The 27,907-nt window shown below is 34.7% G+C and overlaps 1 protein-coding gene across 2 annotated transcripts in view; it reads right to left on the reverse strand.

Moving 5' to 3' along the window:
- LOC145674576 (elongin-B-like) overlaps nt 1-27,907 on the reverse strand; it is an 83,202-nt gene that overhangs the window by 15,119 nt on the left and 40,176 nt on the right. The gene's annotated exons all lie outside the window — the stretch shown is intronic.

Raw genomic sequence — 27,907 nt, forward strand, 5'->3', positions numbered from 1 at the left:
AACTCTGGTTATGGGCCCAGATCCGCAGTAAGGTCCAGATTTGAAGTGGAACAATTTCGATAAAACGAACTTAATGAATGCATACATATACAAATTAGGCACATGGTGTAACATGTCGTTACAGAAAGAAAGGGAAAAAGTCATTTGAGAGATGAAGCTTATTTGAGCTGATTCTTTAGATTGAATGGGTTATTAGCACCCCCAAGTAGAAATTTAGAGAACTAAGGTGTGTATAATATGTAGGAGAGTGCTTCGTACTGAAGCTGGTAATACCAAGGGTAGAACCTTATATCGGATTTGTCGAGTTATACCAATAGAGCCGAATATGTTGTTAATAAGAATCTGGAGAAAAGGAAATATAAATAATTTTTTCAGGAATTAAGGAATTGTGATATATATATACTGTATCTAGTAAATGAAATTAAATCTCTAAGTTTTGCGTCCCACGATTATACCGGTTAGGCTAAAGGAGACGGTGATGATGAGAAATGAAGGAAATGGTAGAATGAAGAAAGTGGGAGGAAACGGGAGTACCCCGAGAAAACCCACGCACACGGTGTTTGTCCACCACAAAGCTCACTTGGCGTATATATATAAATTAGTGCAACGAGCTGTAAACCTTGTAAAAGAAGTCTATTGTGGCGTCAAATGGAACTAGTCCGAACATTTTCATGTAAGATAAGAATTCTGTTAATCATTGTTTGTTAAGGAACTGTATCTGTGTTAGCTGGAATATTCATATAAAGGCCCTTTTTCTTTAAAAAAAACAAACTTCTTATTTAACCTGGAAAGAGAATTTAGCAAGATATCGAGGTATAAGTAATTCTCATAATTTAGTGAACTTGTCGAAGCTAGAAGAGGAAATTCAGTGTTGTCAGTTCCGAAATATTGCTTTCGAATTAGCTAACATTCGACTCGTGTCTCATTACTTCAGAAAAACAAATCCAATCAATTAGAACGTGGGGTGATTTCTTCAAGATCTGGATCACCTTACCTATAATGACTGTCCATGCTTACTTACTTTGGTAAGTTTCATGAGCACAGCGTAACAATGGCCACATGTTTGTGTTATGTTGAAGTTCTAGATCAAAGAGAAGTAACTTTTCAACCGATTATATCTTCCTGAGATTTATGTAAATGGTTTTAAAATTGGTAGGTATATTTTGTGTAGTAGGTATATTTTGTACATTGAAGTGTAATATTGACTTATTAGAAAATATAAAATCTTGAGTGATGTATAGGACTGGCCCGTATGGAAACATAAGACATATCACCTGCTGGATTATCACGAATGAACCTTAGACATCACTGATGGTAAATTAGTAAAACTGGTACCCTTAGATGACACAGCAAAAGAATCTCAAAAGAAGAAATATACGGGAAAAAGTAAACTGTATGGAAAGGCTGCTGTACGATTTCTGTAACAGACAGTGCTTATCAGAAGATTATGGATAAATATACTGCACAACAGCAATGGGAAGTATTGAAACAGAATTTTGAGGCTATCTCAAAAGATCAGTTGTTGAAAATTTGTACAGACTTTTTCGCTTTTCTCTTGGACAGACAATATTGATGTTTCGACTTACATCGCGACATTGAAGACTTTGTGGATGATTTGAATAGTAGGCTTCAAGAAACAGGATATACAGCCAGGGCCGGCTGTGCCATATGTGCAACATGTACTTTTGCACGGGGCGGCAATTTTCGAGGGGGGCAAAATCTGTCACAACTATATTATTCAAAATAAATATTTCTTGTTGGAAACAGACTTCATGATGATGGTAGTTAAATTTATTAAGCTGACCTTCTATTTGAATATTACATTCATAAATCATGTTTAGGTAGCATTAGTTTAAGGTTACATTGACAGTCAGTGCTAAAGCAAATGGTCAAAGAAATTCCAGCATGAATTGCTTGATTGTTGTCAAATACAAGAACTTACTTCTCGAACAATAAAAAACACCTGTTCCATTTAGTTAGTTATCAGAGTTTTTATATGGAAACTAGTCTTGTTCTTCTCACAAACAAGTTCTTTGTCATTGAAGATGAAAACATTTTTTTTTTAAATTTTTTAACAGACTTAGAAGGAAAATCATGAAATAAAGATAAAAGAGCTAGTTGCACTGCAATTACAAACTGATATATTGAGATTGAAGCTCAATATTGAATTCTATAAAAAAGATTAACATCTTTCCTCTGCAGGTATGTTTGCTTTACCTTTCACTAACGTAGTAGATTATTATTTAAAGAAAAAAACAGACAAAACGATATTATACTTATAGTATTTAGGAATTTTTGGGTGCGAGTACGCTTTCCCTCCCTTCGTTGTTCATGATGGGGTAGCATAGTCAAAATTATGGCTTAAGAGATTAGTTCTCCCTGGGGAAAGGGGGCAGCCAATGACGCCATTGCACGGGGCGGTAAATCGCCGAGGGCTGACCTTCTATACAGCACATTCAAACTTGTTTGTATGTAATGTGGTTCAAATTTTTGCTGTTATATCTGAAACATTGAAATCGAGTTGAATGTTAATTACGGAAGATGAGAAGAGAACTTCAGATGATTTCACTACTCAGTTGTGTATGTTGGAAAGGAATGTTGTCGAGATCATCACACTCATCACAAGGAAGCATTACTTTTCAATCAGAGAAAGTTAAAGCAACTCCAGAGGTCTAGGAAGGATCATATATATATATATATATATATATATATATATATATATATATATATATATATATATATATATAATTACTGTAAAATGAGACGTCATTAGTTAGGTTGTGCATAAAATAGATTGGAGATGGTGAACCGAAGAAGCAGCAGAGTTCTCCGAAACGATAACATTAATCAGTGTGAATAATAATGAAAGCAGTGCAAATGAAGGAATCCCTTGTATATGGTGGATAGACAGTGGTGCTACTAGACACGTGACGAACTGTTCAGGTTTATTGGGTAATTTTTAAACGTTTGAACATCCTTATTGTGTAACTGAAGTCAGTGAAGAAAAACCTGTTGCTTTCGGGAAAGTTATATGAAACTCATTTCGCACGGTAATGAATAAGTTAAAGAAATGACACTTTCTGATGTTTGGTACGGTCTCAAAAAAATTAATAGGAACCTATTCCCAGTGTCAGTTGCTCAAGATAGGAATCCTAATGGTGAATTTAGGTCTACAAAAACAAACTTCTGGTTAAAAGTAAACAATCAGGTAGTAATATATGGAACATGAAAAGTGCAATGCTCATTACTTAAGGTTGATTTTCAAGTAATGTTTACTGGTAGTAAACAGGAAAAAAAAAAAAAAAAAAAGCAGGGATGTCTGATCGTTCGTTATAATTAAGAAGCTTATAAAATTTGGATTGTCTAAAAATTAATTAATGACTAGTTGAACCTGCGCTCTTTACACAGCGCATAATTCATATGTGACACATATGAGCATGAATGTTCTTGTCATTCCTCACAACATGTGTACATGTCCCTTTACAGACACAAATGAAGAACGTCTTGATAATAATAATAATAATAAAATAGGCAAGGGGTACCATAAAGGAAAGATTTTTCAATTATTGTTTTCAATATCTCACACCGATTGCAAGATTGAGCTTACTTCCGGTTGCAGTTTCTAATTCATGTATGATCAGTGTTTTCTTTCTTCTTGCATGCAGTATACGCAAATGTATTACATACACAATTAATTATAATATAAGTGATATATGGTGTTCATTGGGCAAAACACTCCAAACAATATTCTTCTTAGCCTGGAGAATTGGTTATCCTTCGTGTTTCATTATCATTTGGCCATGAAACAAATGCCAGAGAGATACACGGCCCCTGTATACAACTATGTTGTGTTGGAATATATAACTCATAGGATGTGCTGCTTTACTTTTCTAAAATTTCAACACTTCCAGTGTAATCCTAAAAAATGAAATAAAGAAATAACGGTTACGTTTTTTTAAATATTCAATTAGAACTGGACAATCTACACAAAATTTGGAATCGACCAGCGAAAACGGCACGTTTCTAGCACTTGTGGTTTTCGCGGTCTCATTGTCGAAAATATTGGAGACAAATATATAAACTTTTCTTTGCAGACAAACATATAAACCTAGCATTTTAATATATATATTAGGCGTTTTCAAACTGTACGGCGCGCCTACCTGAAAAGTACTTTTAAAAAAATGTCCTACAAAGGAACATATTTATAATGCAACACGCATACTTAAGTCTGCACCCTTCCTGTTTAGTAATACATACTGGAATAAGCCTTTGTATCATCTCTATTCCATGTAGATCAGGGATGACCCTTTCACCTTTGGCTTAAACGTGTATAATGCTTGTTAGATGGCCACCAGCAATCTTCTACTTTATCTCTGTAGAATAGTATGTCTTCTTAAATGTCTAGCTGGAATTTTGCGCAGGGCAATGAGAGCTGAATATTTCTTTCTCTTAATTTTCTGCTATTATTTTTTGGATGATTCTTGAATTTTAATCTTTTCTCAAGTACTATCGGAACTAAGGATCTATGACTAACCAGTTAATGAATGGGAGCTAATAGAGCTACTTGATGAAGTCTCTGAAAGAAGAAGAATATACTGGAATTTGGAAAATGTCTATAAACAGATGGTTAACACACATGGAAAAATATATATATTGATTTTAGTAAATCAGGAAAGGAGGCTTTAGCACATATTAAATATGCATGAAACATCAAAAAACATTAAATATTTTGCAGAACAATACCCAAAGGTCCAAGGTGGCAACGATGGAATTAAGAAGATATGCAGAAATTATAGACATTGATATTATCGCAATACAGGAACCTTATATTGCGAACAATAAACTTGTTTCTTTTCCAGCGACTACGAGAGTAATATATGGAGGTAATGATTCGAAGACTGTTACCGTCGTTATGAAAAAAGAAATTGAACTTTTAAAAATATCACAACATTGTGACAACTGTATGGTTTGTACAGAGATTTCTTATGGCACATACAGCTTTTGGTTTATAAACTCTTATTTTCAATATAGTATGGACATTCATATTTTTCTACAGAAATTACAAAACCTAGTTTGGCAACATCCTAATAAAAGTCTTGTAATTTCGGTTGATGCTAACGCAAAATCTAGCATTTGGGGTTCTCCAATTACAGAGTGCAAAGCAGAAGCACTTGAAGACCTTATTCAACAAAACGGATTACTAGTATTAAATAGAGCGAATCACCCACCTTTTGTGGGCCGCAGAGGGGAATCTTTTATAGATGTTACCGTGTGCACCAATAGCATGATAAATAAAATTAGAAACTGGATAGTTCTAGATAAAATCACTACAAGTGAACATGAGGTAATACCATTTGAACTAGTAACAGAACATAAAGAAGATCAAAACGAAAACCAAATTTTCGAAAAATTGATTCGGAATCATTTGAAGAAAAACTAAATTTACCATAATTAGAAACTAATAAAGATATAAATAACATGGTATTGCAGATTGAGGATGCTACAAAAAAGCTATATGTGAATCTACTCCGAAAGGAAATGTAAAACAAATTTATAATGTATTTTGGACACCAAAATTAGAACGTCTTAAGAAAACTGTTATAACGAAAAGAAAAAGCTATCAAGCAGCCATATCGCCCATAGTTAAGCAAAGAAGACTAGCTATTTATAGAACAGTAAAACAGAAATATACAGAAGAAATAATTGCAGCAAAGAAGAAAAGCTGGGAAATTTTTTTAAAGAAAAATATTGAAATCGATCCATGGGGCCTTCCTTACAGATTAATAATGCAGAAATTTAACCCTAATGTCCTATCAACTATAAGAAATAACGATGGATCTTATACACAAACACGAGAGGAAACACTACAGAAATTATGAAATAAATTCTCCCCAAAAGATATAAAAGAAAATGAAACAGAGTATCAATCAAAATTAAAAAGACAATATGAAAATATCAATTCACTAGAAAAACAATAAAATATTGATCAACTATCTAACAACGGAGTAGAAGAAATTATAAATAAATTGTAAAATGGAAAGGCTCCTGGTCTTGATGGAATAAGTAATGAAATTTATGAAAAGAAGAAAAATACCTGGATCCCATACTTAACCAGATTATTAAATATACTACTAAAGAAACAAACATTTCCAACCAATTGGAAGGAATCAAAATTGACAATATTATTAAAAGGGCAAGAAAAAGACCCCATGGATATAAGTTCCTACCGACCTATTTGCCTCCTGAAGAATATTTCTAAAAGTTTCGAAAAAACATTAGCAAATAGAATACACACATTTAGAAACATGGTTAATGATGAATTCCAATTTGGTTTAGACAGGGTAAATTGACAGAAAATGCTTTGAATACTTTTATAGAGCAAATTAAAGTAAGCAAATCTGATAGTAAATATGCGTTGGCACTGTTTATAGACATTGAAGATGCTTTTGACAAACTTATGGATACCTTCACTGATACACGATCTTCAAAAATTGGGCTTACCGCTATACCTAATAAATATAATTAAGGATTACTTCACGGACAGAAAAGTCATAGTATCAAGTGAGCAAGGCAATTTTATAGTAAATACAGAGAAAGGCTCTCCTCAAGGATCAATCTTGGCCCACTCATGTGGATATTGAGTTACAACCCTGTCTCGAGACCCTAAATATAAGTGAAGTTACAGATCGTGTTATAGCATTTGCGGATGGCATAGCCATTATAACCTCAGCAAACTTACGTAATGATTTAGAAAATAATACAGAGCAAATTATCAACATACTTCAAAATTGGTGTAGAAAATCTATATTACGCTTATCTGAAATGAAAACAAAATATATGATATTTGGGACCAAACTACATAGAAATCCTATAATTAAGATAAGAACTAATAATATTAAAGGAATCAAGTATATTTAGGAATTCAAGTTGACGAGAATTTAAGTTTTGGAGCACACATAAAATATATTATCGACAGGGGTCACAAAGTAGCAAATAAATTAGTAACGATAGCAAACTATAAATACAGATTGCCAAGAAAAGTAGTTCGAACTTATCAAGAAACACTCTTAACTTCAATGGCATGTGCTTCAAGTGTCTGGGCACACAGAAAACTAGAAAATAACACTTTGAGACAAAGCATTGACAGACCGTAAAGGAATCTATTAATAAGATTAAGTGGAGCTTGCAATACAACACCGCATATAGCTAAGTGTCTTGATGGGCTTTAAGCCAATAAGTCTGATAATTAGCAAAAGAGCGGCATGCTATTGGCTTAAAAAATCAAATACAACTAAATTATTGGAAATATTAGGTAAAGAAGCAACAACTCTTGATGAAATAAATAATGGAATAGAAAAAATTTGGAATAATGATTGGCAGGAAACAAATAAGTCAAGAAAATTATACAGAATAATCCCAAATATTGGAATAATATTAACATGGAAACATTTTGATCCAAATCCAGGCTTAGTCCATTTTCTTATTGGTCATGGCCAATTTCAACAACAACTTTGCAGAATGAGACAGACCATCCAAGATGTCAATGCGAAGAAATCGGCACATCAGAGCATCACATATTATGGTGTCCATTACTAAAAGAACGGCTGAAGGGAAGAAATCAAATAAGAAGGAAGGACATAAATGAAATTATAGCGAATGAAGAGGACTACAGGATATTAAGCAAAATAACAAAGGACTATTCAGAATTAAGAAGAGAACAATATAATGGAACAAATGATTAAAAATTGTAAATAACCGAAGATACACAGAAATAGGAATTACGTCATAATAGTGTAGCTGAATGAATGGAAGAGTGGCTGTGAATCTTTCTGGACCGAAGGACTCCTCCAGGAACGTTGGCATTCCGCGTGTCCCAGAAAGAAACTGTGTGCATGCACTCGATATATCCACGGATAAAACCGGATAGGAACTCCGGATGTATCGGGAGTGTGTGTATTTCGTTGGTTCTTCTTTCGTGTGTGTCGGGAAGTTTGTTTTGTGTAAATAGTAAATGTACACACATCTTTAACGAAAAATGTCTCGGAATGGAAGTACAATCCGGTATCTGCATTGCCGCCTTCAAATGGCATGTGGGTCTCAGACTGGGCGTACAAGGTGGAAGGACAAAACTGACCAAGGCCTGCACTAAGTGTTCCGAGTGCGCCCTGGACCTCAAATCGGTATGCCTAAGTCTGTTGTTATATGGAAATCCAACCGGGAACATTATATACTAAAATAAATTTATATAAATACAAAATAGGGAGAACATTGGAAATTGATGTTTTATATGTAAGTGAAAGTGAAAGTGTAGAAGGATAGTGAAAATAAAAGTAAAATAAATACATAAAATAATATGGAAGATAAAGTGTGTTATAAGTGAAAATAATACTAACCTTAAGGTGTGAATCAAGCCTACATAAATGCAGCTTTTAGTTTGCATAAGGGTGAAAACTATACGTAAGTTGTGTAGTGTTAGTGTAATGTGTTATAGCAAATATTTCAGGAGGATGTGGTAAATCAATAATAAACAAAAGTGACAGTGAAAATCACATAATGAAAGTGTTTACCATACAGGAGAGAACCAAAACAGGTGGAAACAAGGTGAAAACCCGAACAACCAGGAGAAGAGATAACATTAAAATACAAGAAATATTAAGTATAAAAACTACAAAAGCAATGAATGATGAAAAACTGAACCAGGAAAGCAGATACTACTAACATACAAAGAAGGTTAAGCATAAAGATTTTAAGAATATGAATGATGAACAAATTGAAAGATTAGAGTGAGGCTTAACTCGAGCCAAGCAAAAGTGAGCAGTATAAACTAATTTTGATATTAATCTTCTTTATTTCTCAGATAAGATATATACATATAGAAAACTTGTTATTCTTTTAAAATTTTATTTGTTTCATTTTGTTTTGTTTCGTTGTCTGTGTGTCCCATTTTCCTTTCCTCACCTCTTCCCCTCCTTTTCCAATTCCACTGTTTTTGTCATAAAAGAATATATGATGAAAAACTAAGGAAAAAGAAGCATTGCTATGACGATAGCCCTATTTCGGTCAAAACTTTCAGATGCCGAAACTGAAAGGTCGCAATTGCCGCATTGGTCGAAGCAGTCTTGCGTCTTGCCATTCCAAATATGTGCCGAGATTTAATATAAATTCTGTGACACAAAACAATCTCATACATCCCATTGACTTTGCACAACATTTAAAAGTGCCAGTTTTTATTATTTAAATTCCCTCTGCTCGTATTTTTCAATTTTAACATAAATATCTGACTTACCACAATTTATAATAATTGACACCGGATAGTAACATTAAAAGGTGTAGCCAGTGTGTACAATGTAGATCGCCTGTATTAATGAGATATTTCCATTAATGAATAATGAATGAAACATAGTTTATCATGGTGATAGTCTTTCTTTTATGGACACATGTATTTATGTAGGTGACACATTTCATTTTGACAGGGGAGGCACGTTCAGATTTTGGTGGTTGAGGGGAGCCTCAACTGCAAAAAGTTTGAAAATCCCTGATATAGATGATGAAACAAACGCCTGAGAGACATACAACCCATATATACAACTATGAGGTGCTGGAATGCATAACTCGTAGGATATGATGCTTTACTTTTTAAAATATTCAACACTTCCGGTGTACCCCTAAAAATGTGATAAAGAAATGACGGTCACGTTATTTAAATATTCAATTGGAACTGGACAATCTACACAAAATTTGGAATCTACCATAGAAATGGCACGTTTCTAGCACTTGTGGTTTTTGAGATCTCATTGTCGAAAAGATTGAAGACAAACATATAAACATTTGTTTGGAGACAAACATATAAACCTAGCATTTTAATATATAGATATTTCTATCTTATTTACATAATAGAAATCAAATTCTAGATTTTCAACAAGAAATCTCTCATCAGTTTGTAGGTTCATCTGGTGTTCCGCAAGGTTCCAACCTTGATCGTCTATTGTTCTTAATTTTAATCAATGATTTGCCTGAAGTGGTAGGCAAAAAACCAACTACCAAAATGATTTCCAAATGTTAATTTACAGTAATTTTTGATTGTAAATTAACATTTGGAAATCATTTTGTTAGTGTTATAAACTCAGCAAATAGAGCCTTAGGTTTTGTTATCAAAAGCACACACACAAAATCACAATCATCAGTAATTATTAAGTTATATGAAATCCTCGTTAGGAGCAAACTAGAGTATGCGTCGGTAACATGAAGTCCCCACTTTAAGAGAGACATCCAATCAATTGAGGTGATTCAAAAGAAATTTCTGAGGTATTTGTATTACAAAACATTTAAATCAGACTCAACAACTTACTTGTCAATGTTGCTTTCACGCTCGTTATCCAAAATAAGTAGTTTAAAGGAGAGAAGTATTGTACATTCTCTTATTATTTTAAGAAATATATTAAAAAGTAGAATTAATGCTTCAACACTGTTGCAACAAATCCCTTTCTATGTACCAAGATAACGCTCCAGAAATCAAAATATGTTTTATATATCTATGTCGAAAAGTTTAATTCTTGCACACACACCTATTATACGACTGCTGAGAATCTATAACAAATTAAATGATACGATAGACCTTTTTTCAAATGGGAAAGTTAAATTTGTTGAACTTATGTATGAAATACTGAATAATGACCATGTATGACCTATCACTGTTTGTTAAATTACTGATCGTTGCATGTGAACCAGAGGAACGTAACTCCATTTTCGTAGGTTTACAGGCGAGAGGACAAAAATATTATTTTCTTAGAAAGATGTGTATTTAATAAGATGGTAATTGAAAATACATTATAACAGACGATCGACAAGGAGAACAGATGGCGTTACGCTTCATTTACACCAAGTGGGGTTTTCAAAATTATGTCCAAACATGAAGAAAACGAAAATCACACGTTCCTCTGGTTTTCATGCGACGTGATGTAAGTGTATATTATTTTTCATATGACTGGATTGTACATTCTGTCCTTTTTTTTTCCTCCCATGCTTTACTTTTTCTTTCTTGCAAGGTCTATGGTACTTTCAATTGTGTGTGTCAGGAAGGTATGTTTTGAGTGTATGCCTGTCTACTTTCATGTAAATAAATAAATAAATACTGCAATTGCTATCATGCTAGATGAGGTTATCAGGACAAACAGCATGTTAGGGATCTAATGAAAAAAAAGGTTAGAGTTTTCTGTGAAAATAGACAATACTGTGTGGAGTCATGCATTCGTGGCAAAAGTTCATAGGTTACACTTTTGGAAATAGAAAACCAACCGCAAGTGTTGAGAAAGTTATATTAGCGGACGTTTGTGGTTTTCTTGATGATTCTTTTCACAATAACACGCATGTAGCAATTTTCAAGGACAATTACTCCAAGTTTCAGTATGGAACATTCCTTAAATATAAGTCAAAAGTTACATATGCACTCAAGCAACTATTAGCTTAAGTAAATTGTGAATGCGGGGATCATGTTATTAAGGGATTTTTGAGTAATAATTTTGGAGAATTTGATAGAAGGAAGTGAGTGAAATTCTTAAGGCTAATGGAATAGTGCAGAGACTCATAGCTCCTTACATACTTCAACAAAAATGGATGTTGTGAAAGGTATAATAGAACTATTGTCGAGATGGTAAGAATTCTTAAATGTGCTAATTCTGTTTTCAAATGTCCTGCAGGTATTTAAGCTGAATTGCTTTCTACAACTATCTAAATGTTAAATGGAACAGGGAAATCTTGAGAGAAAGGTGGTTCCTTTGACTTATGGGTAAAACATAAACCTTCATTAAAGCATAAGCGTATAATAAGATCTATGTGTTACGTACAGATTCCAAGTCAGAGCAAAAGAAAAGTAGTCATAAAAGGCGAGAAAGGCTGTATTAGCATACAATGGAGATGAAAGTTATCTTTGTATATGGGTCGAGCAAGAACAAAATGTAGTTTGCTCTCCAGATGTGACTTCTCTAAACTAGAGAAGAGTTTTCTAGTAATGAAGAGAAAGGAAAACATCCTCGATCTTTACAGGAGGCAAATGAAGAGTTGACTTGATTTTGAGTTTAACGTCCCTTTCGGCAGCGAGGCTATATGAGATGGGACGTACTGATTAACATGGAATTCGAATCATATGAACTCCCACCGGGAATAGAACCTGGGTCTCCCAGGCCAAAGGCGCGCACGCCAACCGCTTAGCCACGAGGGAGCCCAAGAAAGATGAAGAGTACGGAGGACATCAATGTGAAAAGGAAACAGACTCAATACTTCAAGAGAAAAAAGGTATTTCTACAAATGAAGAAATTGTAGAAAATAATGGATCAGAGACAGGTTCTTCCACTATGGAGAAACAAGAAGTTTTTTTGTTTTTTTTTTTTTCAGATAAGAGAAAATTTATAGATAGATCACGAATAAAGTTGTTTTCACGTTTTGAAGATTATGTCAAACCTATTGAAGAGTTTGTGCAAGTCAGTAAAGCTAGGTTGCCATGCTGCAAGAATATTGTAGATGTCATTAAAAAATCTTACAACCATACAATATTTTTCCATGTAAACACAGTCTTGAAAGGGACATGCAACAATTTTTTTTTTTATCTTGCAAGGAGTCAAACCATTTGCAACTTTCTGGGTCGTCTTGCTTGCTACCTGCTATCGCCCTCCCACTAGCATAAAGAAAAAACAGTTTCGCCGCTTCCGAAACGATGGATTCTTTTGGGCGGGGAGGGGAAGGGCTGCAAAATACACGTTTTTAATGAGAAGGTTCACTATTTGTCCATCCACTAGAGTGCAGTGCTGCATGGGTGGAGATATCTTTCTTGCTTTCAGAAAGTTGTAATGTGTAAACAGTAAGTAGAAAGATCGGGTTACAAGAAATTTTAATGACAGCTACAAGATTCTTGCAGCGTGGCAACCTAGTTTTACACATTCAGTATGAAGGGCGAAGAAAACTTAGAATGAAAGAAAGCCGTGGAGAGTGAGATGCAATCAGTACTTGAAAATGAAAAATGAGAATTAGAGAATTTGACTGAAAGGATGCAGGGTGTTCCCTGCAAATGAAAGTGGACTTATCCTGATAGTAATATTACGAGCTACGAGGGTAGATTAGTGGCAACAGAGTATAACCAAAGAAGACGTGTAGATTATAGTCAAACTAGGAACTGTACATTCAATATTAAGTGTTGTTGCAAGTAAAAGAATATTTGTTTCAATTTGATGTCCCAACTGCTTCTTTATATGGTAAACTTTATGAAGAGATCTACATGCAATAATCAGTTGCTAACAACGAAGGACCAAATCGTGTCCGTAAGTAGACGACGAGTTTCTATGGGTGTAAAAAAAGCACCAAGATGCTGGAACAAAAGATTCGGTGAATTTCTCCTTCAACATATTTTTCAAAACAGTGATGGTGATTCGTGTCTCTTTATTAGGGAAATAAATCACAAGAGATTGCTTTGTATGTTGATGATGGACTAGCAACAGCCTTAAGTAAACAAGAAGCTGAAGAATTTCTAGAAGAATGAAGTTAAGAGTTTAATATCACCTTCAAAGATTAGGTAATAATTTACAACGCTGGTGTGACTATTCTAGCACACATGGATAGGGTTGCCAGATTTAGTAAACGAAAATCCAATACACTAATCTCAAGCTATATACATGGTGTTTGAAAAAACATACCGACATCCTTTGGGAGGTGATTCCTGACACCAAGATAAGACAAAAAGTATAGACCAACCTGAATGCACAAATGATTCCTCTCGGAGTTATAGGTTGCCGAAAACAAGAAAGAAAAAAAAAAAAAACTTTAAAAGTTCATAGCTCCAAAACTATGGGATCTACCGTAGTCGGGTCAAGACCACTTAGGAACTAATAAGTGCACTATCCAAAAATACATGTTTCAAAATCCTAAGGTACTCACGCAACAACTTTCTAGAGGGAGTTTGGTTACGGGCACATAATTCGAAGTACTCACCAACTACTCTATAAAAATTGTTGCAAAAGTACAGCAAGATTCTGAACCTTGAATATTTGGATAGGGCACGTACTAGTTCCTAAGTGAAGTCTTGTCCCGATTTCGGTAGGTTCCATAGTTTTGAAGCTATGAACCTTTAAAGTTCATTTTTCCATGTTTTTGGCAGCCAATATCTTCGAAAGTAAGCATTTGAGCACTCAGGTTAGTCTATACTTTTTGTCTTATTTTGGTGTCATGAGTCATCTCCCAAATCTTGTCAGTGTTGTTTTGAAACATCCTGTATAAGGTAAGGGTACCTACTCATTTGGTCATAATTAATTACCTCTCTTTTCCAGGCTACCAATCACAATTTTCCAGTTCATTCTACACACAGTTAACACAAATGAAGCCCCACAAGGGATGTATAAAGAATGTGAAAATGCACACATTATATCTGACGTCCCTTATTCCAAACTCCAGTTTCTTCTGTTTAACAGGTCCTAAATATTGTGCAAATTACGACACACTCTCCCATTTATGATTGAAGAGATACTTTTTTTTTTTTATTGTTATCATCACCTGAGTCAGAAACACTATTCTAAAAGAAATACAAATTTAGCAAGAAAAAATACATTTACGCTAAATTTAGAACGATAAACAAAAAGGAAATCTCTTTAAAGATTTACACAGGCTGTCAAAAAATTGGCAGAAAGGAAATGCAGTATCAAAATCAAACAAGAGGCATGCCATTATATGTATAACTGCTACTTCTTGTGCTAGACTAAGTTGTTACGGAATTTTAACCCGAAAATTATTGAAAATTTGATTTCACTATAAACAAACAAAGAAAACTTCACTCTACACCCACTGGACTGGATAAAACGCTTGATTGCAAAATTGTTCGTCCGAAGACGGCAGACACGATGAAATAGTTTAAATGCGGTTAAAATGCAGCGACTTGAAGTTGTTTGTTTAGTAAAATTAATATGCTACAAAAATCTTCTGAAAACCTTCCGTTTTTTAAGTGAGACATACTAGCTCTTTCAGGTTGATTATTTTCCAATCTGAAGAACGAAAACCGGGACAAAAAGGCGTCCTGAAAGCCTTCTTCGGGACAGTTAATTCTTTCATTAAAAACTGGGACTGTCCCGGAAAACCGGGACGTCTGGCAACCCTATACATGGAGATCCCAGATCCTTATATTATATGCATTATTGGCATCTTATTATGAAGGAGTGGTAAAAAGACATGTTGACAACGAATGATGTACCATGTTACTCCCTCTCCCAATATAAGAATGAACCAAGCATACACGTAATACAAGGATATGGAATCTCCACGCAAGCAGAAATTAATGTTGGAAGTAAATCTTCGTAAACGCACATGACCACCGTCGCAAGCGCGCCTGCTCCCTACGGACGCAACACCTCGCTACCGCTCCGGCCTCCCTGCTGCGCTTCTGCCCCGACTCGGTTAGATAGTATTTGTGCTTTTAAGTGGCGACCCAGCACAAGTTCATTTGTGTTCTTAAGTTAAATCGTGTTTTATACACTGCGGTTCTTATGTCATATACTGTAGAATAGATCATCCACCTACTTCTGGTATGTAAATAGTGTTTTGAAAATATTCCTGTGCCATTAACAACTTTACCATTAATCCATTAAGCTCATTCAGTGACTATACGTACATACCACAAGACCATTCTAATTAATTCAATCACAAATTAAAAATTACATTTAGTGAAGCTATATATTACGTTTGACAACACGAATTACCCTTTAATATTTACAATTTTTGCCCAAACTAATTCTTTGTATTTCACTTTACATTACAACGAAGTACTTCCATTTTAAACACTCCGCCATTATGAAAAATCTATCCTCATGCACAAATCATCCGCTACATGCTTGCGTAAGAACAGCAAAATGTAAACAATCAATATGGCGCCCATCCGTCAAATTTTATTACTAAAGATTTCTAATGATACTTGTAGGTAAGTTACAGACTCCGTTATCAGCGATATTTAATCGATAGTATATGCTAATGAAAACCAAGTAAACAATGCGCCTCTACCTGTTCGGGAAGTACCGCACTAGCATGTAATATATCTCCGATGCTACTTATTTCTTAGCCATAGAAACATACCGACAGAGCAATCAGGACATTGAGATAAGTCGACAATCTTATACACTGAAAATCCTTCAACGTTGCAATTTTGACAGATGTAGAGCTGTTAGAACTCCGATGTTAAAGTGTTCAGATCCCTTCAAGACAATAAGAAAATATCAGTGTCATTTCCTTACCGTCAGGCAGTGAGAGCACTTATGTATCTAATGCTTGGAACTAGACCAGATTTTTAGCATAGGTGTTCTGCTCAGGTCACTAGAAAATCCATGAGAAATAAACGTTATAAGACTCAAATGAGTATTTCACTATTTAGCACGAACAATTAGTTCAGGTATCCTATATCATTCAGAATGCGAGTCGAGAATTCTAGAGTGTTATAGTAATTCAGGCTTTAGTGATTCTAAGAACTGATTTGAAAAAGGCCTTATTCAAGCAGGCGAGTTTCAGCATATTGCTGCTCTACCACGTAATCCTTTGTCAAGGAAATACACTTAGTTATACAAATTGAAAAAGGATACAATCCACTGAAAAAAAAAAAAAAAAACATATACAAACACGAAAACAAACACAAACCGATCAATAACATAGAGACAAAATATGGTATGCTTGTCATTGAAAATGCGGGAGGGGGCGGGGTGAAACATTTCCATAATGCACGATTATTTAATAATAATAAAAAAGTGTAGCAAGTCAAGTCTGATTTGATTTACGTGGTTGAAGTGATAGAATACAAATCATTGGTACCTGAAATTAAGTTTTGTTGGCTGAGTGAAATGGATTTTTTATAATTTTCTTGAAGGAATTTTAGCGTCTTTTACTACATTTGGTAGAGCATTCCATGACCTTAGAGCTAATACTGAAAATGCCGCAGTGGTTTGCTTGGGTCTATGTGTAGAATATCCAAGTATTACTTTTGCGTGTTAATGAGTGTGAATAGTTGACCTAGTAGTTAGTATCTTGTATAAATACACGAGACGTGTTGTTTTAAGAATTTTATAAATGAGAGCGATAATGCAAATGTCATCTCCTGAACATTGTTAACATGCTACCGTCAAATGGGGTGAATAGAAACATGGGGGTGAATAGAAACAAAACTCCCAGATTAGTTTTGGATTTATCTGGACGATAAATTAATCAAGAAAACTGAAATTTCTTAACATAGTCTTATACGGCTAAAGTGTCCAGGGCAGAGACAAAATGTTTTACTGAGTTGGGAACACTGAGGTAGCCGGCAGTAGCATTAATGTGTTACTGAAATCTTACACGGTATTTTAGCCCTCCTTAAACTTTCTTGGTAAGTATGACATTTTCATATTTGTTGCGTTTGAACATATGCCTATTTTGTAGTTTGTTGTTTCATTTACTGACGTTCATAGTAAAAGTTTTCCTTTTGTAAATTATTTTTAATCAAAATTTAACTTTACTGGGTTATTGTTATGATTTTTAATTAGTGGGGTGAATAGAAACACTTCTTGGGAAATTCTTGAAATTCCTCAAGGAGTGGAAAATTCTTGAGGAGCAGAAAAAAGGACCTGATAGGAATGTATCAACCCTCTAAGAACAAATTTCCAAGTCTTCTGAAAAAAAAAAAAAAAAGTGTCAAACTGAAGGAGGAAAATATCAGGGCTGGATTTGAAAAGTGTGGAATTTTTCCCCTTTGTCGAGACCAAATACTGAGGATGTTGCCAAGAAAAGACAATGAACGAGAAGAAACAGAACAGCAAAAGTCATCTCAGACTGTAAACCGTTACCTTATGGATCTTCTCAGGAGCATGAGAGAAGATGAAAAATTAAATAAGGGAAGAAGAGAGTACGAATAGATGTTTCTGGTAAGAGTTTTGGTTTGTTTTCTGAAAATGATACATTTTCATCAAATCACAACGAAACTCAACCTACCTTTGTATTGTCGGAAGAGGAGAAAGACAACACTCCAAAAGACAGCATTCCAGACGATCACGAACTAGATGATGGTTTTCTAAAGCTGGTGATTTTGCTGTGGTAAAATGAGAAGCTAAAACTCGATGAGACTATTCAGCACCCAAGTGCGAAAATGGGAACAGGATGCATATGTGGGAGTGTTTTATAAGAGAGCACATAAACAATGAAATTTTCAGAACGAAACTGTTGGGTTTTATTAGGAGTTCGTCAGCACGCTTTAAGTATATGATAACTTTCGGGCTCCTTCGTGGATAAGCGGTTAGCGTACGCGCCTTTGGCGTGGGAGACCCGGGTTCGATTCCCGGCGGGAGCTCATGTAGTTCTGATTCTACGTTAAACAGTAGGTCCACGTCTCATATAGCCTCGCTGCTGAACGGGACGTCAACCTCAAAATCAACTCAACTCATGATAAGTTTCCCTGATGATTTCAGTGGTTTAAATCTTATTCAAATATCATCAAAACTATATGGTCGTTTATACCTATATTGTGCATTGTATTGTTTTATAAGTTTGTAACTTATGTAATACTAGTCTTATTGAACTAATATCTTGCAGGTATCAAATAAATAGTTCGTTTCAACAAATACGCTGTTTCTTTTTTACCTTTCCAATAGTATAAAAGAAACAACAATGAAAATAAAGTAATTGTTTCTATTCACCCCATGGGTAGGGGTGAATAGAAACATTAAGAAAAATCAAGGTGAAGAAAAGTGGAGTTGATAAATTAATATGACGTTTACTGAAATTCATTAGCATATTAAGACCTTTCTTTTGGAATAATCTGATACGCGAAATCTTTAACATTACCAGACTTATATTCTCATATAGCCAAAAATGTGTTTCTATTCACCCCATTTGACGGTATTGTTGTTGAGAATAGGCAAAATATGATCGAATTTTCGTACGTTGTAACAGAAGCGGAAGCACGAATTTTGTACCTTTTGAATCATAATAGCATTGCTTTTTGTAATAAGTGGGCCGTATACAACATCACAATAACCAAACAAAGACAGTATCAGCGTTTGTATTAGGAGTAGCTTTGTATCTTTGGACAGACAGTCTCATATTTTGTACAAGTTTCTTAGTATTCCCAGAACTTTTGAACGCTAAGTAGAGACGTGATTATTCATAGAAAGCTTATCATCAATTTGTACTCCAAGACTTTTTATGAAAAGTGATTACCCAATGTTTGAGCCCATTATTTGTAATTCTAATTTCTCAGGAACAATTTTATTCAGCTGATTAGTGGAACCTAGAACAGTATAAGTACATTTTAAGGGCTTAATAACAAGGCAGTTATCAATACACCAGTTACTGATAGCAATAAGATCTTGGTTGAGGAATCGAACAACTTGTGGTAAATCCTGAGGTAAGGTTTTTTATAAACAATTGAGTGTCGTCCGTGTAACAGTATATTTTTGAATGCTGTACAACAGATACCAGATCTGCAGTGTATAAGGTTAACAAAACTAGCCCTAAAATTGAGCCTTGTGGAACACCTCTATCAAAGAAAAGCAGCTTTAGAGATTTTGTAATGAAAGGAACTACGTAAAGCAACTTGCTATTTTCTCTTATGTAGATAGGATTCGAACCACTTTATGGTACTTACTGAAAACTTATAGTCTTTAATTTTTGCTAAGAGAACATCATGCTGGACAAGGTCAAATGCTTTTGAGAGGTCCAATAAAACTAGTATGACTACATATTTGTCATTTAGTGCATGAAGCATGTAATGTACTATTACAGTTGAAAGTAATGGCAACTTTTTTTTTTTCGCACCCTGTACCTAGTAATTTTTTTTTTTTCAATTTCGGTTTAGTTACACAATTTATTTACTCTCTTTACTTCGAATTAAATATAATGAATCCAAAGGTTTCATTAGTAACCATATTCCCACTGAATAATATATTTTATTTATATTTTGATTAAGTGTAAATCCCATTTTCGGATATATAAGTCGAATAGTTACAAGGTTTACCATTCTGACGTCATACCGAAACATAGTTCTGTCATTGGATATAAATTTTCTTAATTTCAGACCAATGTAGAATTTAGTCAGGTACCTAATCTTTCCCTCACCCCCTCTCACTAGTCCATAGTCACTTTCAGATCCGGTTATATCTGGATTTGCCAAATTTCTATTTGCTTTGTAATTTCCGCGGCTAAAGTTTTCGTTCTGATTGGAGGAATTCTCCTACCTCTGGCTTTTTCGGCGCAATGTTATCAGAATAATCGAAGACACACTAGCAGGAGCAGCTTGTGATTTTTGTGCTACATATTTTTCGGGAAGGATTCGAATTTCCAAAGAAAACTAAGGTAACATATAATGTAATTCGATAGTTAAAGATTTACAACGGAATAGGAGCCCGGAAAATCCACAAATTTTGGTAAAGAAGCTGCAATTCAGTGAAATAACAAATTCCGGATTTCTGTTTTCTAGGAAGCCATGTTTGCTGCCCAACTAGAATAGACAGAGTGAAATAGTGACTTTACTTTCTTTTTATTTCAAACTCAATTAGGGATTAGGGAAATTACGACCTGTTTAGTGCATGTTGTTCGTGTATTAGGTAGATGTGATTTTTTATTATTTATTTAGTAATTGCATGTACGTAGTAGGTTTGATAGTTGTAATGTAAATAATCATAATGGCAGCTTAAGTTAGCTTAAAAGGGCTCCTATCCCCTTTTCCAAATTGAACCAGTTCTAGCGGGGGAATGGGTTAGTTATAGTTTGTTTTAGGGCCTTTTCCCCTCTCAGGGGAAGGGTCCCTCCATAAACCTCGTTAAGGTGCCCCCAGGGCATCAATCTTTAGTAATAATTATGTAAACAATTGGTCAGGTCAATTGGACCTAGGGTTACCTTTCTCATTTTGCCCCCCTAAATTAAATAGAGCCAAAATTTATATACCGACGAGGGAGTAATGTATTTTAAATCTAATATGTTAGGTTACTTTCTTCAACATGCATGTAATTAAATGGTGCATGTTTGGTTTAGTTAGTTGTCTTTATGTATAGTACTAACAGTGGTGTATGTAGTTAGTAGTTTTGTGTGAGTGTGTGAATTTTCGGTTAGGACAGTGTATAAATATGCGTTAATTTAGTACCATTTGTCTAACTCGAAGTATACTAAACCGGAGTAAATATTAAATTTCTGACTAATGAGTACAAGTATATATTTCAGTACACGGTAAATTATGCCTCCACTACAGCGCCATTGCGTCCGGTTTCGCTAATCAATTGTTTGTTGACATTACGACATCGCATGACTTAGTGATCTAGATTGTTTGATTTTGGACATTTACTCTCAAATTACTTCCCGTGGACATTGTTTTCGGTTCAGATGAGTATACCTTCATATAAGATAGCATGAGATCTTACTGTACTGAAAATTTCAGCTTGCTAGGTCCAGTAGTAACTGAAATATCTACTGAAATAAAGAATACCTATTTTCTTAATAGAAGTAAAGCCCATATGCTGTTACTGTTTGTTTCAAAATGTAGTATTAAATTCTCTTTTCCCGTGGCTGTAGAAAATTCCATTGTTGCTTTAGTTTTATCAGCATATCAGAAATAAAATCATCGTTGACAATTCAACTTTCAGTAAATACACGTATGATTTTTTTTTTAAAAAACTGCGAAGTAAATACAATTTGGGTGCTTCGAAACAAAGAGTACGTGGTTCGATGTTTTGTTATCGTGTAGTAGTTTGAGCGTGATAGATTGTGATAATTATATATTTATTAGTGTGTAATATAAATATGTGTATGGCCTGCGTGTAAAATGTATGAAATAGGGTGTCTGTAAAATATTACTTCGCGCAAAAATTAGTAGATAATGAATGAATGTAATGATATATTAATAATATGATATAAAATAATATGAATGAGATGATATGACACCTACATTTAAATGGATAGGCCTAGTGTATGTTATATAGTGAAAATATGAATACGTTTACGAAAAAAAAAAAAATCTCTCGCGTTTTGACTTCTACACCAGTACATTCATCCAACCGAGTTTGCTACTTGGATAGTAAATTGTAGTTGGGAATTGTGTGTTGCTTCGTATTTAAGTACCTCATAATAACAGCCCCGGATCTTAAGCCTTTCAATAGATAGGGTAGCATCATGTGGGAATTACTTCTAAAGGTTGACAGAAATGATAATTAGGAAAAATAACTGCTATTTCCTGTGATCATCGAAAAGTACAGGTTTCGGTCATTTGTACCTTTAACATTCATAGCCTCTCCGAGATTTTTTTTTCGTTGCTTACCTTATTTATTTATTGTGCAGTGTTCATATAACTCAGTTCGGACTATCCGATTAAATCAACTGCTACTAAATTAATATTTATGTCATTAGCGTACCCGGACGTCGACCCCTAGTCCCCTTAAGTATTTTCATGTCTTTTCTTAGTTTAATTAGATGAGGGAAATTAACGACGTCCCAGACTGTGGCATGTCTGCGCGGGGTAGCCATCGGTGAAGTTTGGCAATAGAAATCACCGATCCAAAATTCAGTTTATTTAATTTTTTATTTATTTTGGCAAATTCTCATTAGGGATATCTTAGCTATTACCCTAATTTCATTACTATTCTGGAATCTTCTAGTTTCCAAGAGGTCGGATGATTTTTTTTTTCTTTTGAAATTCTAAATTAACGCCGTCTCTAACCTTCCGGAGGATTTTCGGGACCCTGCTGGTTTGGGCCGGATACGGGGATCGGATTTCAATCTTACAACCAAACTCTTGTGGGATTGGGATCTGATGGACACAGAACTTGCATCCTTGGCAGCAGGGCGCTCCTTGAGTCTACGTATTTGAGTAGACCACCCTTTTGGCATGTTAAGAATATTTTGGCTATGGATTTTGTTGAGAGCGAAATTCGACTTTTATCTTTGTAGCGTTAGTTATTTCCCACTTAAGTCTTTGGCGCCCCTATTCTTCGTCTTCCTTCTTCTCTATCACTCTCTCTGTCTTCATTACTTCGAGATTTTTTTTTTCAAATTTTTTTTCAACCTCCCCCCCCCCCCGGTTTCTGAAACTCATGAAAACGTACAATATTCATATCACTTATTTCGATCGTATGTACTAACTGAGACATCGAGGGATGCAATTCGTGGAGGTATTGCAGCACATCTCAGGACCATTTTCGCGATATTTAATCCACCACGGGAGAAACTGACGAGAAGGTACACTATGCTTTCAGATTCCTAGAAACATTTGTTATTCATTGATCATACAAATTATACCCATTGACGACTGATTTCTGGTTTTGTTTCTATTGATTGGTCATATAGTGTGTATGTATTAATAGTTTGGGCCCACTAGTTTCGAATAACATTGATTTTTTTCTGTATATACATCTATATATGTACTTACATAGTTTTAAAAGTTACGTGCCTGCTCTATTTGTTGTATTTCCACCTCTTATGTCAACTTATTAAATAACACCAACTATTTTTTTATACGCGGATCTTTAGTGAATTGAGAATGATTATTGATTATCGGGTTTATATATATAAAGTACAATGTTGCAACCTTATGAGGGAAAAAAGTGAATTTTGTTAGTCAGGGTTTTTGTTTATTTTGAGCCAATAAAATATGGATACTTATCGAATATAAAAAGGTTATGTAGATATTAAATGTCGACGAAATACTACGATGGATATTAAAGTGAAATTTATTATATTGAGTAATATGAATATATATATATATGCGAGTATGTATGTGAAGGGCTCGGTATTTACCCTGGTTGTTTTAGGTTGCCATAGATTTTTGACACCCGATATTTACCAACTATTTGTGATATATAGTATTACCGCGTAAATTGTAATAAATGACATTTTGTTGAGTTGTTATTGATGTTTGTAACTATTAAAGTTGAATATCATGTTAAATACTGCATGTAAATAAAACAAGTAGCAGGTCGTAAGAAAAGTAAGAATAACCCTAATCCTTATCCAAATTTAATTTGCGAGATCATAGTGAAATCAGTAAGCTACGAAACAGTGTGCCCCTCCAACGAATCCTTCTATCAGTAAACCATGAAACAAATCCTTCCTCTACGATCGGAAACCTAACTAAACAGAGACTAGAATCTTTTGACTACACGATCTATACTAAAAAAAAAAATTAGTGATCTTAAATTCAATGAACTGAAATTTGGTTAATAATTTAATGTGAATACAGGAATATGGAAATATGTTCCCAATGTTTGGGACTGGACTCGATATTTTAAATCTTGATAAATTTTGAAATTTTATATCAAGTGCGTCAAGTGACGAAATGAGAAATGTATATATATATATGTGATATGAAGCAACTATTTGTCTATAGTTAAAACAAAAACGAGTAAATACTCTCATGGACACAAATCACAGTGCGTAAAGAGAGTTGAAAAAGGAGTTATTATCGACGTGAGAACAAAGACTCATAAAATTGTCGAAATGTCTCCTCTTGGAACAGAGACTTAATAAAATGCTACTAAAGTTTTTTTTTTTAAAAGAATGATTAACCAATTATATTTTTTTTCTTTTTTTTCCGCAATGATATGTATTCATTGCACTGACTCTTAAATATATTGACCTTTGAAATTTTGTTTTGTCCCTTTATTTATTTGTTTTGTCTTTCGTCTTTTGTCGAATTTTTTTTCATGTAATCCAACTTTTAATATATCTAGAAAGAGAAATGTGTTATTTGATCTTGCTGAAAGTAGCAGATTTCTGTGCATGCTTATGAAACATTCTTTTCATGTATTAAATTTTTCCTGTTATGTCAAACTAAGTTTTCTTTTATTGAAATGTAATAAATGTCTATAGAAATGTAGTTAGGTTAGTTTAATTCAACTAAATACAACCTGAAGTATACATTGTCCTGGATGAATGTGTGTGTGAGTGAAATGTAGGTTTAGTATTAAGTGCGCAAATTATTTTGACATATATGTGTGACTTATTATAATTAATGGTAGCTAGCAATTAAAGTCATTGAATGTTAATACTAACTTAATTTAAGTTGGCTCTATGAAGGAAGTAAAAAGGACTGAAGTAGCCTGAACAAATGATCATCATGGGAGAACTGTGAAAGTCAAAATCTTCGACAAATATGTGATACTCTGATTTTTTTTTTTTTCTCTGTGGTCGATTCTAACATGCCATCAACTTCGTCGTTCATTTTTCAAATATTGGATATTAGTCTAGAACTTCTGGAAATATTGAATAAACGGTAAAATTAAACTTTCTCATCTATCTCAGAGCTAGATTGGGATAATTCGGTAGTTCGGGTTAAATGGATCTAGGTCGGGGATGTATGGGTTAACATGTGTCTACCTTTGATTACCTTAATACCAAATATTCACCCAATAGCTATTGGAAATGATCCCAATTTGATAATTATTCACTTTCCCTTTACCATATTTCTCAAAATATCCAGTAACAGTTTCCTCTTTATCACCTTCTTACTTTACCTCTTTCCTCTTCTATCTTCCTTTTCCTTTCTTCATCATCTTCTTCTATTTTTTTTAATAAAACTGAAAAGGGGGTCGTGACTGGGAATTCTATATGTAATAAACACGGTCATGTATTTATTTATTTTATTTTATTTTCTTTAGAAGTCCGATAAAAAGTTTTCTCGTTTCGATCGAACCTAGTATGTTCGAAATTAAGAAATGGATATTATATTCCAATATAATTAGACATAAGCTGATAGCTTCATGAACATCCCCACCAGGGGTGAAGGGTTCCCACTCACGACTTATTCCGTGTACCACATTTGTTGCAGATTCTTTCTTCCCTCAATCAGTTTTAGATTGACGAGCCGTGACGGGATTCGTTGTTATGGAAACGGTGGTTTCTATGGCAACGGCCCCCTCTTTTTCAGTTTTAGAGTGGCGACACGTGACAAGACTGTTGCCATGGTAACGCATGTTTGCTGTGGTAACGGATCTGAAAATGCTTATTGAATAATACCAGTTATCATGCCAATCAGTTTTAGATTGGTGAACCGCGACAAGAATGTTTGTCATGGCAACGTTTGTTCCCATGGCAACGGATCTCAGTTTAAATGGCGACCGATAGATTTGAAATTTTTTAAGAATGTCAAAGAGTGAGGTTGAAGGCATGTTGAATTGATTACAACATTGAAATTAATAAGAGAAATTTTATAGTGAAGTGAAACAAGTAGAGTCGTTGGCTACTTTGTCATTTTTGTTTCCTTTTCTAAGGGGGAAAAAGAGAAGGAGTGTCAAAATTTTTTCTAAATTAGAACTAAACGCTAGAAGGGTTTCAAGGAAGGAAAGAGAATGGGAGTCCTTTAATTTATGAATAATACTTGTCTTGATAGCGAATAAGTATTTTATAGTATATGTGTATTTTTGATATATATCTTGTCTTTTGTAAAGTGTATAGTGTGTCAAAGTTATGGCAACATTAAAAAAGGTTGTTTTGTCACAGGACGAATGTGAAGTCACGTGCACTCAATGCACGTTAGATGAAAAAGAGAAAAGATCTCGCGCGCCGCGGAGATTAATAAGATGCACCGGTTGTGGACTAAAATGGATCCACTTTGCTTGCACCAATTTGGATGATACTGCTGAAAATGCAGAAAAAGTTCAAACCGGCGAAATAATAAAATACTGTGAGGATTGTGAAAAGGACCGAGGCCAAATATCTCCAGCGGAGATATCTGACCTCGATGATGATGAAAAGAATGGAGATCACAATGATTCTCGTGATCAGACGGCAAACCCGAAGGAAGGAATGTCATCTGGAGGGTCTGACACGTCTGCATTAATTCGCCAAATGATGCAAATGATGAACAACAAATTTGATGAATTGAAACAGAACGGTGCAGACCTGAGGCGTGAGATAAATGAGAAGTTAGATCAGAATAGTGTAGATCTGAGGCGTGAGAATGCAGAAATGAGACGTGAAATAAATGAAAAGTTTGATACCTCGAAACGAGAGACCGATGCTCGATTCGAGGTACTAAACAATAAATTTGACCAGATCTGTTTAGACTTTGCTTCTTCGATTAGCAAATTGAAAGAGCAAACGTCTACTGAACTAGAGCAGGTTAGATACCAGGCCCAACATTCTACCGAGCAGCTCAGAGACGAAACAAATGAAAAATTAAATGAAATAGATGTAAGGTTTGAGAGCACAAACAAAAGATTTTGTGACATCGAACAAAAGGTTGAACAGCAGCAGGCTGAAATAAGTAAATTAAATGTTGTAATATCTAACCTATCAATAGAAACCAAACTAGAGTCGGTTGATCAAAGGATTGGTCAAATTCAAACCGAAGTAGACAGTCTTAAGGGGAATATTACTAAATTGGAATTCGTCAAGTCTGATATCTCCTATCCTTTTCCTGATGGCGATTCTCCAGGGAAAATTTTCCCAGAAACAAGTAACGTCCCCCCGGGAAAATGTCAAGTGTTGCCTGATGCACGGGACACAACCATGTATTGTCCCCCGCATCAGCCAACCTCGAAATCATGGTTGAGTAATTTCGATGTACCGATGCAGTCGAGTGTTGTGACTACAACAGTCACTAGCGTAAATGCTCACTCTACCTTTGGAATGGTACAATCTTACAGCGTGCTGCCAGGAGGGGAAAGGAGATGTGCCGGACCGTCGGTTACTGCCGTGGTGGGTCCTAAGTTCGAACCTCACCTGGTCAACACTAATTATAAAACCTCTCTTGGTCATATGGGAGCGTTCAGTTCGGTGACCACTCCGTCGGTGGCAAATCCGGTGACAACCCCAACCGCTCAGGATAACGCGTTGATTCCACTAGATTCTTTTCCTGCCCCGTATAGTATGAGCTCTAAAGTTTCCCTCCGGGATATTGAACGTTTTCCCACTTTCGATGGGAACATTGCTAACGGGT

Source organism: Thermobia domestica, chromosome 17, assembly GCF_964235325.1.
Source record: "Thermobia domestica chromosome 17, izTheDome1.hap1.1, whole genome shotgun sequence".
NCBI classification, from domain to species: Eukaryota; Metazoa; Arthropoda; class Insecta; order Zygentoma; family Lepismatidae; genus Thermobia; species Thermobia domestica.